This window comes from Grammomys surdaster, unplaced genomic scaffold (genome assembly GCF_004785775.1).
Source record: "Grammomys surdaster isolate TR1022 unplaced genomic scaffold, NIH_TR_1.0 123120, whole genome shotgun sequence".
Taxonomy (NCBI): domain Eukaryota; kingdom Metazoa; phylum Chordata; class Mammalia; order Rodentia; family Muridae; genus Grammomys; species Grammomys surdaster.
The window spans coordinates 1-12,230 of NW_021618458.1; the positions used below are offsets into that span (position 1 = coordinate 1).

Here is a 12,230-nt window from a genome sequence, read left to right on the forward strand (position 1 = left end):
TTTTTTGTTCTTGGACCATTATGTGCAATTCCTTCACCTGCTGGATTGTATTTTCCTGTATTTCTCTAAAGGATTTATTCGTTTCTTCTGTAAGGGCTTCTATCTGTTGGTCTGTGTTTTTCTGTATTTCTTCAAGGGAATTCTTTATATCCTCCTTAAAAGTCTCAGTTATCCTCATGAGATGGATTTTTAGGTCATTATCTTGCTTCTTATGCATGTTAGGGTATCCAAGGCTTCTTGTGGTGGGAGAACTGGGTTCTGATGTTGCCAAATTGCATTGGGTTTTATCGCTTATGATCTTGTGCTTGCCTCTGGTCATCTGGTTCTCTCTGGTATTAACTGGCCTGGGTGTCTCTAATTGATTTGTGTCCTTGGAGTCAGGCAGTGTTGTCTTTTGTAAGCGGGGAACTCCTGTGTCTCTGGTTGGAGCAGGCCTCCTGTGTCCATGGTCACTATGGATCTCCTGTGCCCTTGGATACTGTGGACTTACTTGGAAGGATGCAGGCTGCAGTGTTTGGGTGGGTATCTTCCAGGCCACTGATCTGGCCTGGTGGGAAAGTGGAAGAAAACAGTCTTAGAGAGCCATGAGATCAGGGCAGTGTCCTAGTCAAAGTTCTATTGTGTTGAAAAAACATCATTATTACAGCATCTCTTATAAAGGAAATCATTTAATTAGGACTTCCTTACAGTTTCAGAGGTCCATTACTGTCACAGTGGGGAGGATGCTGGGACAGCGCCAGACATCATGCTGGAGAGGTAGCTGAGTGTTCTAAGTCCAGATCAACAGGCAGCAGGAAGAGAGACACTGAGCTTGGCTTAAGCATTTGAAACTCCAAAGCCCAGCAGCCCCTGTGACTTCTTCCAACAAGGCCACACAAACTCCAACTAGGCTAAAGTTCATAGTCCCTGTCAAGCAGTGCTACTTCATAATGATCAAGCACTGAAATCTTATGAGCCTGTGACCAACATTCTTACTCAAACCGCCACAGGCAGTAAGCAGCATTTACCATGCTGATAGCACATGTGGAATGCAGAAGCCTATGGTTTATAGTTATGTAAGTCAGCAAAATCTGGTATGGTGAGGGCCGTGCAGGAGGAACTACAAATGGCTTTAAGACTCATGGAATGCAGCCCTGAGGACTATGTGTTCTGAGGATTTTATGCTGTTATGGAATTCTGCTTTGCTTGCTACCTTCACAACCCTCTTAATCAAAGAATTATATGAAAACTATAAGAGGGCTTCTAGTCCCTCACTGGGCAGTATCTCTGGCATTCACAGTATTTATGCTTGGTCTGTTTCAGGAATTGCTTCTGGAGCAGATAATGATTCTATCACTACCCTAGAGAAAAACTTAAAGGTGTAGATTGTCAACAATGATTATAGCCCTTAGAAAACATTTGGAAAAATAAAGATATTAGTGAAGCTAGATTGAGATGTTTTACTACTGACTCTGATGTAAAAGACCTTAGGGGACGATCTGAAGCTCAGAAAGGCACACTCTTATTAGTTAAGCTAGGACCTACATGGTCAGGGAACAAGAACAATAGCAGCACTGGCTGACGTGACTCTCACTGAGGCTGGACTGGTGATAATTGAATTCTTATACTCATTTTTGTCCTCAGCTTCCTGACATGCTTTATGAAGAACTGCTGGTGGGTAGATATGCACTTTGAGGATTTAATATAGATATGTCTGATTTTTATATATAAATTCCAGATTTGTGATTCTTTTAAAATTCTTACAAGATTACTTTTAAAGATAAATAATAAAATAATTACTTCTTTCTTTGTAACCATAATTTGCTGCCTGCCAGTAAGAGATATTGGCTAAGAAAACTACCTTGCTTGCTTATACTTTGTTAATCTATAACAAGTTGCTTGGTTATGAATGTATATGGGTTTTTTAGAATGATTTTTCTTTACCTGTATTACATAATGTTGTTTCTTGTAAAGGTACTGAAAAAGACACTGGTTTTTTCATAATCATTTCAAATCACATTAGAATTGTATACTGCTGGAAAGATTTTGTTGGGATATATAAGCTACAGAAGAAAAAAATAAGATATGGTGTGGCTGGAACATCGGCTCTCCCATCCATCGACTGTGTTTGTATGTATAAAGTTATTGTGAATGGGGGCTGGAATATTGTTTCTTCCATCACCAGTTGTGTGTATTTGTGCGTGTATATGTGGAATACTTGGTGTCTGCTTGCTGGAGCTTTGCCCTAACCATTCTATGTGTGAATATATATATATACACGGCTGTCTGTATGTGTGTCTGTCTGTATGTGTGTATGTGTGTGTGTATGCATGTATATTTTTGTGTATGAGGTTATTGAACTCTGGCTTTTGTTTCGTCTATTCAGTGTGTGTGTGTGTGTGTGTGTGTGTGTGTGTGTGTGCAGGTGCATATGTGAATTCTCTCTTTCCTTCTCTTTCTTGCTGGCCCCAAGGAGTTAAAAGAGTTCATAATTTTTTCCCTGGCCACTGAGAGTGCCAGCCCCATAAAATTAAGCCTTGTCCCCTCAGGAAAAATGTCAGCTGAGTACGTTCTCTAATTGCTGGCTGCCTTTGGCAGCACCATCTATAGATAGCTGGATCCACCCCAGTCAGTAGCTCTAAGCACTGACCCCCCCAACAGCTGCCTGCCTCAGTTTACCCACCACATGAATGCTAAATCTAGCCATTGGCACTGTTAGCCAGAGGTTAGCCTGTTATTATAGAGAAATTTTTATTGATTAATCCCTACATGTATGGTATGGTTTTTACATTAGGAAGGCACATAATTCTAGAACTGCTTAACCTCCAGGCTTTCAGAAAAATATTTTTACAAGATGTCTTATGTTAACTCAGGTTGCCTTCATCCCACTGCATAGTCACAGAGATCTTGCTGCCTTCCTGAGTGAACATCCTCAACCCTTGGATTAAAGGTTTGTAGCACCACACAGTTCTAGAAATACCCATTTGAATCATGGAGTGGGCTGTCTATATCAGTAACTGGAAAAAGATTTGTGTGTGGATCATGGCTTCTCCCTTGAGAACAGAATAGAAGGAAGAATTTATTATGTATATTGCAATAATGCCGTCACAGATGTCACAATTTTAACCATAGCCATGTGAGAGCCATCTGTAGAACTGTCCATCTACTTAGGTTCCTAGCATTGCATTCACCATTCAGTATTGTAAAAGGCATACGGTTTGAAAAGGAGATTAGTGTATCTCCAAGACCGCTTATAAGCAGATCATCCATGTTAGAGCTGGTGCCCTCATCTGTTTGTCTTGACTTACCCTAGTTTACTGAGAGGAACTGTCCGTGAGAGGGAGAAGGTTGCTGCAGTGGAGAAACTGAATCCCTATGCCACATCTGTATGAGACATAAGATGTTAGACTATATGGATGCAATTATTATTTGTTATTTTTCATTTAATAGATATATTATCTGTCACTCTGGTTATAAGCCATTTGAGATCTTTTAACTGCCTTGGTTTCATCTTTAGTACTCACATAGAGGACATGGAGAATAGACTCCTGTAAGTTGTCCTGACTGGCATGATGTATATACCATGGCACAGGTGTATTTACACTGTTACAACCTTTGAAAATGATGAAATTAACAAAAAAATAACCAAAATATTGAGGACATAGAACACAACTTTGCAGTTGACGTTAGTAGCTTGTAGACTTGTAAGAAGTGTTTCTATTGATGAAAACAATGACGGTTCTTATTTAAATCTTACATCATCCTTTTAGTCTCTCATTCAAAGCTAGTTCATTTAAAACCGTCTCATTTAGTAGGGAATGCTGGTGGTATCTGCACTTGAGAGACAAGGCCAGAGGCAGGCAGATCTCTCTGAGTATGAGGTGAGACTGGGCCACATAGTGAGTTTTGTAACTGTGCCCAATTAAAGCTACTCAAATGACCCCAGCAGAGATGGTGGTGGCATGATCCTGCTACCCACCCCAATGCTTTATATTCTGAAATCTCTCTCTCTCTCTCTCTCTCTCTCTCTCTCTCTCTCTCTCTCTCTCTCTCACACACACACACACACACACACACACACACACACACACACACACACACTTTATATTTCTAAATGCCTAAAACAGCTCCTAACCACTTCCTAACCTTCATGTGGCTAATCTGCTCCCTCTGAAAGTCCCAAGTTATTACTTACTAAAATTACTTCTATATTCCATCTTTGCTGCCCTACACCCAGATGTGCAGCCCTCTTGGGCTGTGATTCCCCAGCTTCCACATGGCAACTATGCTCTCTGTCCTGCACCTCTTAGGTGTAGTATCTGCTCTCCTTCCCTGGCATGGTGGCTCTCTCTTCCTTCCTCCTTCCTGCATCCCTTGCCTGGGAATCCTAATCAAATTATTATCAATATGATCCAAGGTCTGCCTACGTGGTCTAGACTTTATCTCAGGCCTGCTAAGACAGAGCTTTGTCATTTCCCTAATTTCTTTTTCAGTCTGTTTATCTTTCATGTAGAGGAAGGCTACCGATTTGTTTGAGTTGATTTTATAACCAGCCACTTTGCTGAAGTTGTTTATCAGGTTTAGGCAGAGAACTCCTAAAAGAAATTAGGGAAATGACACCCTTCACAATAGTCACAAATAATATAAAATACCTTGGTGTGAATCTAACCAAGCAAGTGAAAGACCTGTATGACAAGAACTTCAAGTCTCTGAAGAAAGAAATCGAAGAAGATCTCAGAAGATGGAAAGATCTCCCATGCTCATGGATTGGCAGGATTAATATAATAAAAATGGCCATCTTGCCAAAAGCAATCTACAGATTCAATGCAATCCCCATTAAAATCCCAACTCAATTCTTCACAGAGTTAGAAAAGGAAATTCTCAAATTCATATGGAATAACAAAAAACCCAGGATAGTGAAAACTATTCTCAACAATAGAAGCCATTATCTTTAGCATATCAATCAGACAAAATTAAACTGTAATTATATAGAGACATCCAAAAGCAAGCTATTTTGTCTTCAGTTAAATTCAAAGAAGTATAATAGAGATTAACAATTTCAAAAGAAGCTTAGACCGGCAATGAATGTGGCTAGAAGAAACATGGAGTTAAAAATTTAAAAATCACCACTCTGAATTCTGTTGACTAGTAAATAATATTTTAGAAACCCAAATAATATACTATATTGAGTATCTTCAGATTTATGGGAATGAGATGTGAATTTTCTGCACATTTGCTGATTAAACAACTGACTTCTTTCAACATTCAACTTTTATGTGCTTTGTCAGATATGAGTATAAAGGTTCACTGTTCTTTATAAAAAAAGAAAAAAACCCATGCACTTTATAAAACGGCTTATTTCCTAACATTGGGAAATGTCCCTATATTCTAAACTTCACTTTAAAACAAGATCTATGCCTCTGCTGTGGCAGAAAACATGGTTTGTGGATAGATAAAAATCAGACTAATTGGGATTGGAACATGTTTTGGAGATAGATAAACATCAGATTACTCAGGGCTGGAGAGATGGCTGAGTGGTTAAGAGCTGACTGTTCTTCCAGAGGATCTGGGTTCAAGTTTTAGCACCTACATGGCAGCTCAAAACTGTCTGTACCTCCAGTTCATACATGCAGGTAAACATAAAATTAAATTTAAACAATGAAAATTAACCTCTTCTTCTGTCTCCCCTCCCTATGGCCAGGAGTTCTTCTCCATTAATAGATAAGCGTCATGATTCATCCTGTAAAAACAATGGCATTAGTCATTATAGAGACTGCGTAAAATATGTTTTACGAAGGCCACAAAGAAAAGGTGAAGAAAGTTTTACCTTTCAGTAGATTTTTAGTAATCAAATCTTTTTAAAGGGGACTATTTGTGGTTTCTGTTTTAAAACCATTTGATAAGATTATGACCAAAGAAGCTTATAGCTAGCTAACTTTACAAAATTGGCTTAAATATTTGACCTGCCATATGTGTAACTGAACTGAAAATGGAATATTGAAAAGAAAATTTTTCCTTCTTCAGCTGTCTCTAATGAAGTGGCAGTTCTGACCAAGATAAAAGAGGAATCAGGAGTTGTCCATTTTCCTTCAGCCCAACTCTTTGTCCTCCAGTCAGATCTAAGATAAGAAGCCCAGTTTCCTTGTGAAGTGAACCGGAATTTACTGGCAAGGACTTTTCATGAACTTCCTCTTCAAAATCCATATAACTAGGTGCAGCAACACACACACACACACACAGACACACAAAGGGGAGGGGAGAGAGGGAGGGAAGGAGGGGGGAGGAGGGGGGGGAGGGAGGGAGGGAGGGAGGGAGGGAGAGAGAGAGAGAGAGAGAGAGAGAGAGAGAGAGAGAGAGAGAGAGATTAGTTTGGAAAGACCAAAACTCAAAACTGAGTAGTATTTTGGTTAAAAATTAAGTCACATGGCATAGTAGAGTTCAGGGAATTTTATGTGTTGTCTTATTCAGTTCCCAGCTAACCACAAGAAGAACTGAGACCTAGTAATCATTTCATATAGTATTTTGATACAAATGCCTTAAGTGTAGAAATGGTCAAAACACTCAACATCTCAAAACTGTGCAATGCTCTGCTTTTGTCAGATGCCTCTCAGTATTGTCATTCATTCCATCTTAGTTAACATTGCTACTGAACACAATGAAGGGTCAACTGAGACACAAGTCCCCACTGAAAAAGCGTCTTTGTTAGGATGTCTATGAGGGATCATCATGTTTTCTTTGGTTATGTAGGAGGGCACTGCCCACTGTGAACCGTGCCTTTTCCTGGTCAGGTGGCCTCAGCTCTACAAGGAATGAGCCTGAGAATGAGCCTGCGTGAGACAGTGTGAACCAGCACATCCCACTCTGCTTTGCTCCTGTTTTCAAGCTCCTGCTCACATGCCTTGACTTCTGTCAGTGATGGACATGGGACCAGGAGGTATAAGCCAAATAAATCCTTTCTCCCACTTAAGTTGCTTTTAGAGTACTTAGTCACAGCAACAGAAAAGTATGTAGAATATATTTCATGCCCACATAATTGAGAAACCTTTTCATTCCAATGTAAATTTGAGGAGGCTTACTATATCATCTCTCTTTTTTAAAAAAGACTTCAAAGGGGAAGATTGATGTCTCCTTTAAAAAATTTAAATCACTATAAATATCCAGTTAGCCTTACTTTCCTAGGTCTTGAATATGTTTACATTATCTGTAAACAACTCCAACTTTCACTTCACTTGTCTTTTGTTACACAAGTTTTCTTCTCCAACTATTGGTCCCATTTACTCTCTATAACAAATCCAATAAATGCAGTTGGGAGGCCTTATCACCTCTACCAAGTCAGTCTGGCAATCTTTAATGATTGTGAAAATAGATAGAAAGCTAACATTTTAAGGTGATAAGGCATTAGCCAGTGTCCAAGACAGGAAGGAGTTTAGGTAAATAGGATAAAACTAAGGATCTAGAGTATCCTTTGGGCACAAAATTTCTTATAGGAACCAGAAAGAGAAAATGTGTTATGTGTATGCTGGTTAATGCTGACTAACAATTCCTTTCTAAAAATACTACTAAAAGTAGACAGATTATTTTTGGTTTTGGATTTTGTCACCCATCAATTAGCTTAGCTAGAGAATGTACCAACTTATTCTCTGGTCTGGATTTGGGAAACATTTGGCCTTGACAAATACCATCCAGATGTTGGCTAAACTGTGTCTGCTTTCAACAGAAGGTCAACAAATTGAGAAAGCTGGCTTTGCAGTTCCCACAAATTTACAGATCCAAATCCTAGACGTGAAGCTAAACCACACTGGGGATCACCAGGACTTGAGATGGGAAAAGAACCAATCAATTTTCTCTTGCCTCCTCCAAGCAAAACTATAATTTTTCTGAAAATTAATTCACATTATAGGGGAAGATCAATGGTTATAAGAGAAGTGATGAAAAAGAGGACTGTGATATAGGAAAAGTAATTGTGATATAGGGAAAGTGCTCAAGGCTGACTCTTCAGATAGGGATGCGTATTCTCTGTGATAGACCCTCCATGATTGCACAGCTGTTGAATTATCACAGATGTAAATGATGTGCTATACAAATAACTTTACTTCATGGCTGCCCTATAGAAAAATAACCTATAGAGAAATAAGTTGTCATACTTATGTCCTCAGGACCCGAAAACTGAGTAAAGTTTTAGAGACATATAGTATCACAAAATATTTCTGAGGGTCCTGCAGTTATGTTTACAGAGATATTAATTCTTTTAAATTAACAATGATTTTTAATATATTGGTACTTATTCTGACTAATGAATTCTTAATATGAATTATGATATTATTATAATATTATTAATTATGAGTTTTGAAAGAGAAAGATACCTTAATAACTAGGACACTAGGAAAAGCTAGTTTGGCTTGGTTTATAAACTATCAAATAGTTTATAAATAAAAAATACTCAAACAGTTTACAGAAAGTCATAGACTTTACTTTTGTAATACCAAATGAATACCATGTGACTGTTGCCAGACTTTAAAATACAGTGGGAAAGCCGACATTATTGCTTGATGCTTGATTTATTTGAAGATTATCTGCCTCATATTTGCTCATCTTTCACAGAGACTGAAGTCAGAATGCATGAATGAAACTGTCCAGCACAAAGAGTCAGAAAACGCAAGCTTTCACTTAGAAAGCATTTAAAGCAAGGAAATTGTATAAATTTAGAATCATTTGCTGCACAGACCAGCCAATTAGACTAAGAGAAAGCACACATATACACTCACATGTACAGGATCACACATGCATATATATATATATATATATATATATATATATCTCCATCCACTGATAGGAATGAGAAATAGCTATTAAAGAAGAGACCCAGGGAATACAACAGTAGATCAATATTCTGTCGTAATTGTGACAACAGAAAAATAACCAACAGCAAGAACAATAATTGTTTCTTAGGGCCTTGGTGTACTATGATCACATTGAAGAATGAAGGAAATGTTTATTACTCTAAATTATATTTAAAAAGAGTATTATATTTTGAAGAAATTTAGTTTAAAAATCTAATAAAACATGCCGATGGATTCCTAACAAGTGAAAATGTTGAGAAAATTTGAATGCAAATTTAAAAAAAGACACCAAAGCACCATCAACCAAATGGTAGAAGATTATTTAACAGCTGATTAGGCCACTAAATCCATGAATGCTTCTGCTATTCCTCTACTGTAGAATCTCCTGAGGGAGTCGGTCTCAGCAGACTATCATTGTTTGTATGAGGCATCCATTAAATAAATTGCTGGCAAAAAATGCATCTTTATCTTGCAGAAGATGAATTCTGATGCTCCTAACTGAAAGGTTTCTGGAAGAATACAAAAGTCTACTAGAGTAAAACAGCTGTGTCAGATAAAGCTAGAGATGATAACTAGAGGTAAAGATCTGCCCCCAAAGAGTCCTAAGCATGGTAACTAAGCACGGTAACTAAGCATGGTAACTAAGCACGGTAACTAAGCACGGTAAAGGCGCGTAATTCTTATCTTCTAAGTACAGAGAATCCACTAAGGTGTTTTAGATACAGGATGGAGTAACAAAGTTAAAAAATATCTCCCTCAATGTAGAATAACAACAAATACAGGGTTCTACAAAGTCTCAGGGAAAAAAGTTGATAGTGGTAACAGAGAAAGCAATAGCGAACATAGATTTTTGTGGCCCACATGCAGAGGAGAGTTAAGATGGCCTATGTCTTAGAGTAGTAAGCGGTACCTTAAAATAAGGAACATAGAGATAATGAGTTTCAAGAAACTGTTACTCTTTTACCGAGACTCACCAACATGGGCCACGTTCGCACCAAGACTGTGAAGAAGGCGGCCAGGGTCATCATCGATAAGTACTACACGCGCCTGGGAAATGACTTCCACACCAACAAGCGCGTGTGCGAAGAGATCGCCATTACCCCCAGCAAGAAACTTCGGAACAGGATAGCCGGCTATGTCACGCATCTGATGAAGCGGATTCAGAGAGGTCCTGTGAGAGATATCTCTATCAAGTTGTAGGAAGAAGAGAGAGAGAGGAGAGATAATTATGTTCCTGAGGTCTCAGCCCTAGACCAGGAGATCATTGAGGTAGATCCTGACAGCGAGGAAATGCTGAAGCTTCTGGACTTTGGCAGTCTCTAACCTTCAGGTCACTCAGCCTACAGTTTGAATGAATTTCAAAACACCACGTGGAGCTGTTTAATCTGTTATGCCATATTTTCAACAAACTTGAAAAAAACAAAACAAACAACAACAACAACAACAACAAAAAGAAACTATTAACATGTCTGTCATTGGACATAAACTGTCCAGCATATAGATTTGGAATTAAGATTGTGAATCTGGCCCAAAGAATAGATGTGTTCTAGATTGTGAACCTTGGAAATACTGCTCACAGTTTTTCTCATAATGACTCTAGAGCCTGAGAGATGATTCAGCAGTTAAGAATGCTAGGCCCTCTAACAGGACCAGAGGTGGGGTTACAGGGACCGAAAGGTGGCAGCTCATCTCCAAAGGCCTGATACCCAATTCTGTCCTGTGTTGGCGTGTGTGATCAGACACACAGAAATAATAAATCTTTCAAAAATCACTTAACATTAGCTTCAGTAAGCTTCTGTAAGGTTTGTGATGTTAGCTGCCTGCTGAGAATTAGTTTCTGCTATTAAGGGAGCAATTGGAATACTCTTTAACCTAAAATAAGTCTTTGAAGTTTTAGGTAAAATTGTGATTTGGAAAGGGCATACCTTGAATATATTTTCTTGTAAGCTAATATGAGTCTTCATCATTCTTTGGGTCTAGCCATATAAATCTTACTGCAAATCTTATTGTTTGGTGATCCTAAGAAGGTTCTTCCACTGTAAATTAATACTGAAAAAAAAGCAAAGCTACCCAACAAGTTTATAATTACATTTATTTAAAGTATTTATCAGGACAAAAACTATACCTTTTAAAAGGGATGATATGTCTGAACTCTGATTCTAGTGTGGGATGGGCATATGATAAGCTCCTTAATGGGGGGGGTGCCTATCATGGTTAATGGTCAAAGCACTAGACAACTGAGGCCTCAGTAGGTTACAGAGAAGTGGAGTTTCTGCATAAGTCAGGTGGGCTTGCCATCCTCTTCGGAAAGATATTAACAGGCTTCCAGAAAATATTTTATTTCCTTTGATGCCAACAAAGTGTACCTACTCTTTCTAACCTTAGAGAGATCTTTATATAATGAAGATTTATGCATTTCTCAAGTATGAAGATAAATATTCAAAAAGAAGGAGAGATGAGTGGACTCTGTGAACAGAGTTGGTACACTGGCTTAGAGCCTACCCACTGTAAGCTTACCAACTGAGATAACCACATTGCATTATTGTCTAAACCAAGTCAAGCCCACAGCTTGGTATTTTTAGCCTCACTGGACTTTCCACGTACCATTCCATTTTTAGGCTTGGCTAATATTTTTTTATATTTCAGGTGATGTTCAGTTTCTGCAACATTGTCCACAAGTTAGGTGAGAATTTAACCAAGAAGCTTCACTAAATAAAACTCGAAATGTGACAAGTCAGTGTGTCACCATTCTTGCCTCTCATTGTCATTATACATGTGATGTGCCCAGACCAACAGGACCTGGCCATTGGTTGTTCTGCAGGGGTCATTGGCAGGTCATTAGCATATTCACCATTATTACCAAAAAAGCCGTGTCGTGCACATTAGTAGGATGAAGGGGCTAAGTCCCTATGTATCAAACTGCTTCACAAACCCATCATACAGTTGACTTCTTCCTGAGTAGACTGATTCCGGCCGATAGAATAAGACAGATGCAACCTCGGTCACAGTTCTCCAGATGATATTTCTGCTTCTGCTGCCTGTTATTAAAGTTCTCAGGGCAGCCATGCTTGGGCTCATTTTCCAGCAAAACATGAGAAATATAGAATAGATTTGACGACAGATAAGCTATCCAGGATCATGTGCCGCCAAGATAGATGAGCAAACACATCTCAAACTGATAGTCATCTTGACAATCCATCTGTTTTCTTGGGATATATTAGCCACCATCTACCGACCCTGTCCCAGACCATCAAAGCCTTGGATTTCTGACCTACATAAATTAATATTTTCACTTACCTTCGAGAGTTTGATAGTTACTTGGTATATATGAATGATTTTTCAGATTCATTGTCAGTTTGACCTGATTCTCCTCTGAGACACACTTCTGGTCATGTTTGTTAGGACATTTTT

The 12,230-nt window shown here is 38.6% G+C and overlaps 1 pseudogene; it reads left to right on the forward strand.

Moving 5' to 3' along the window:
* Positions 1 to 1,621: 1,621 nt before the first annotated feature.
* Positions 1,622 to 10,203, forward strand: LOC114636250 (annotated as a pseudogene).
* Positions 10,204 to 12,230: the final 2,027 nt, after the last annotated feature.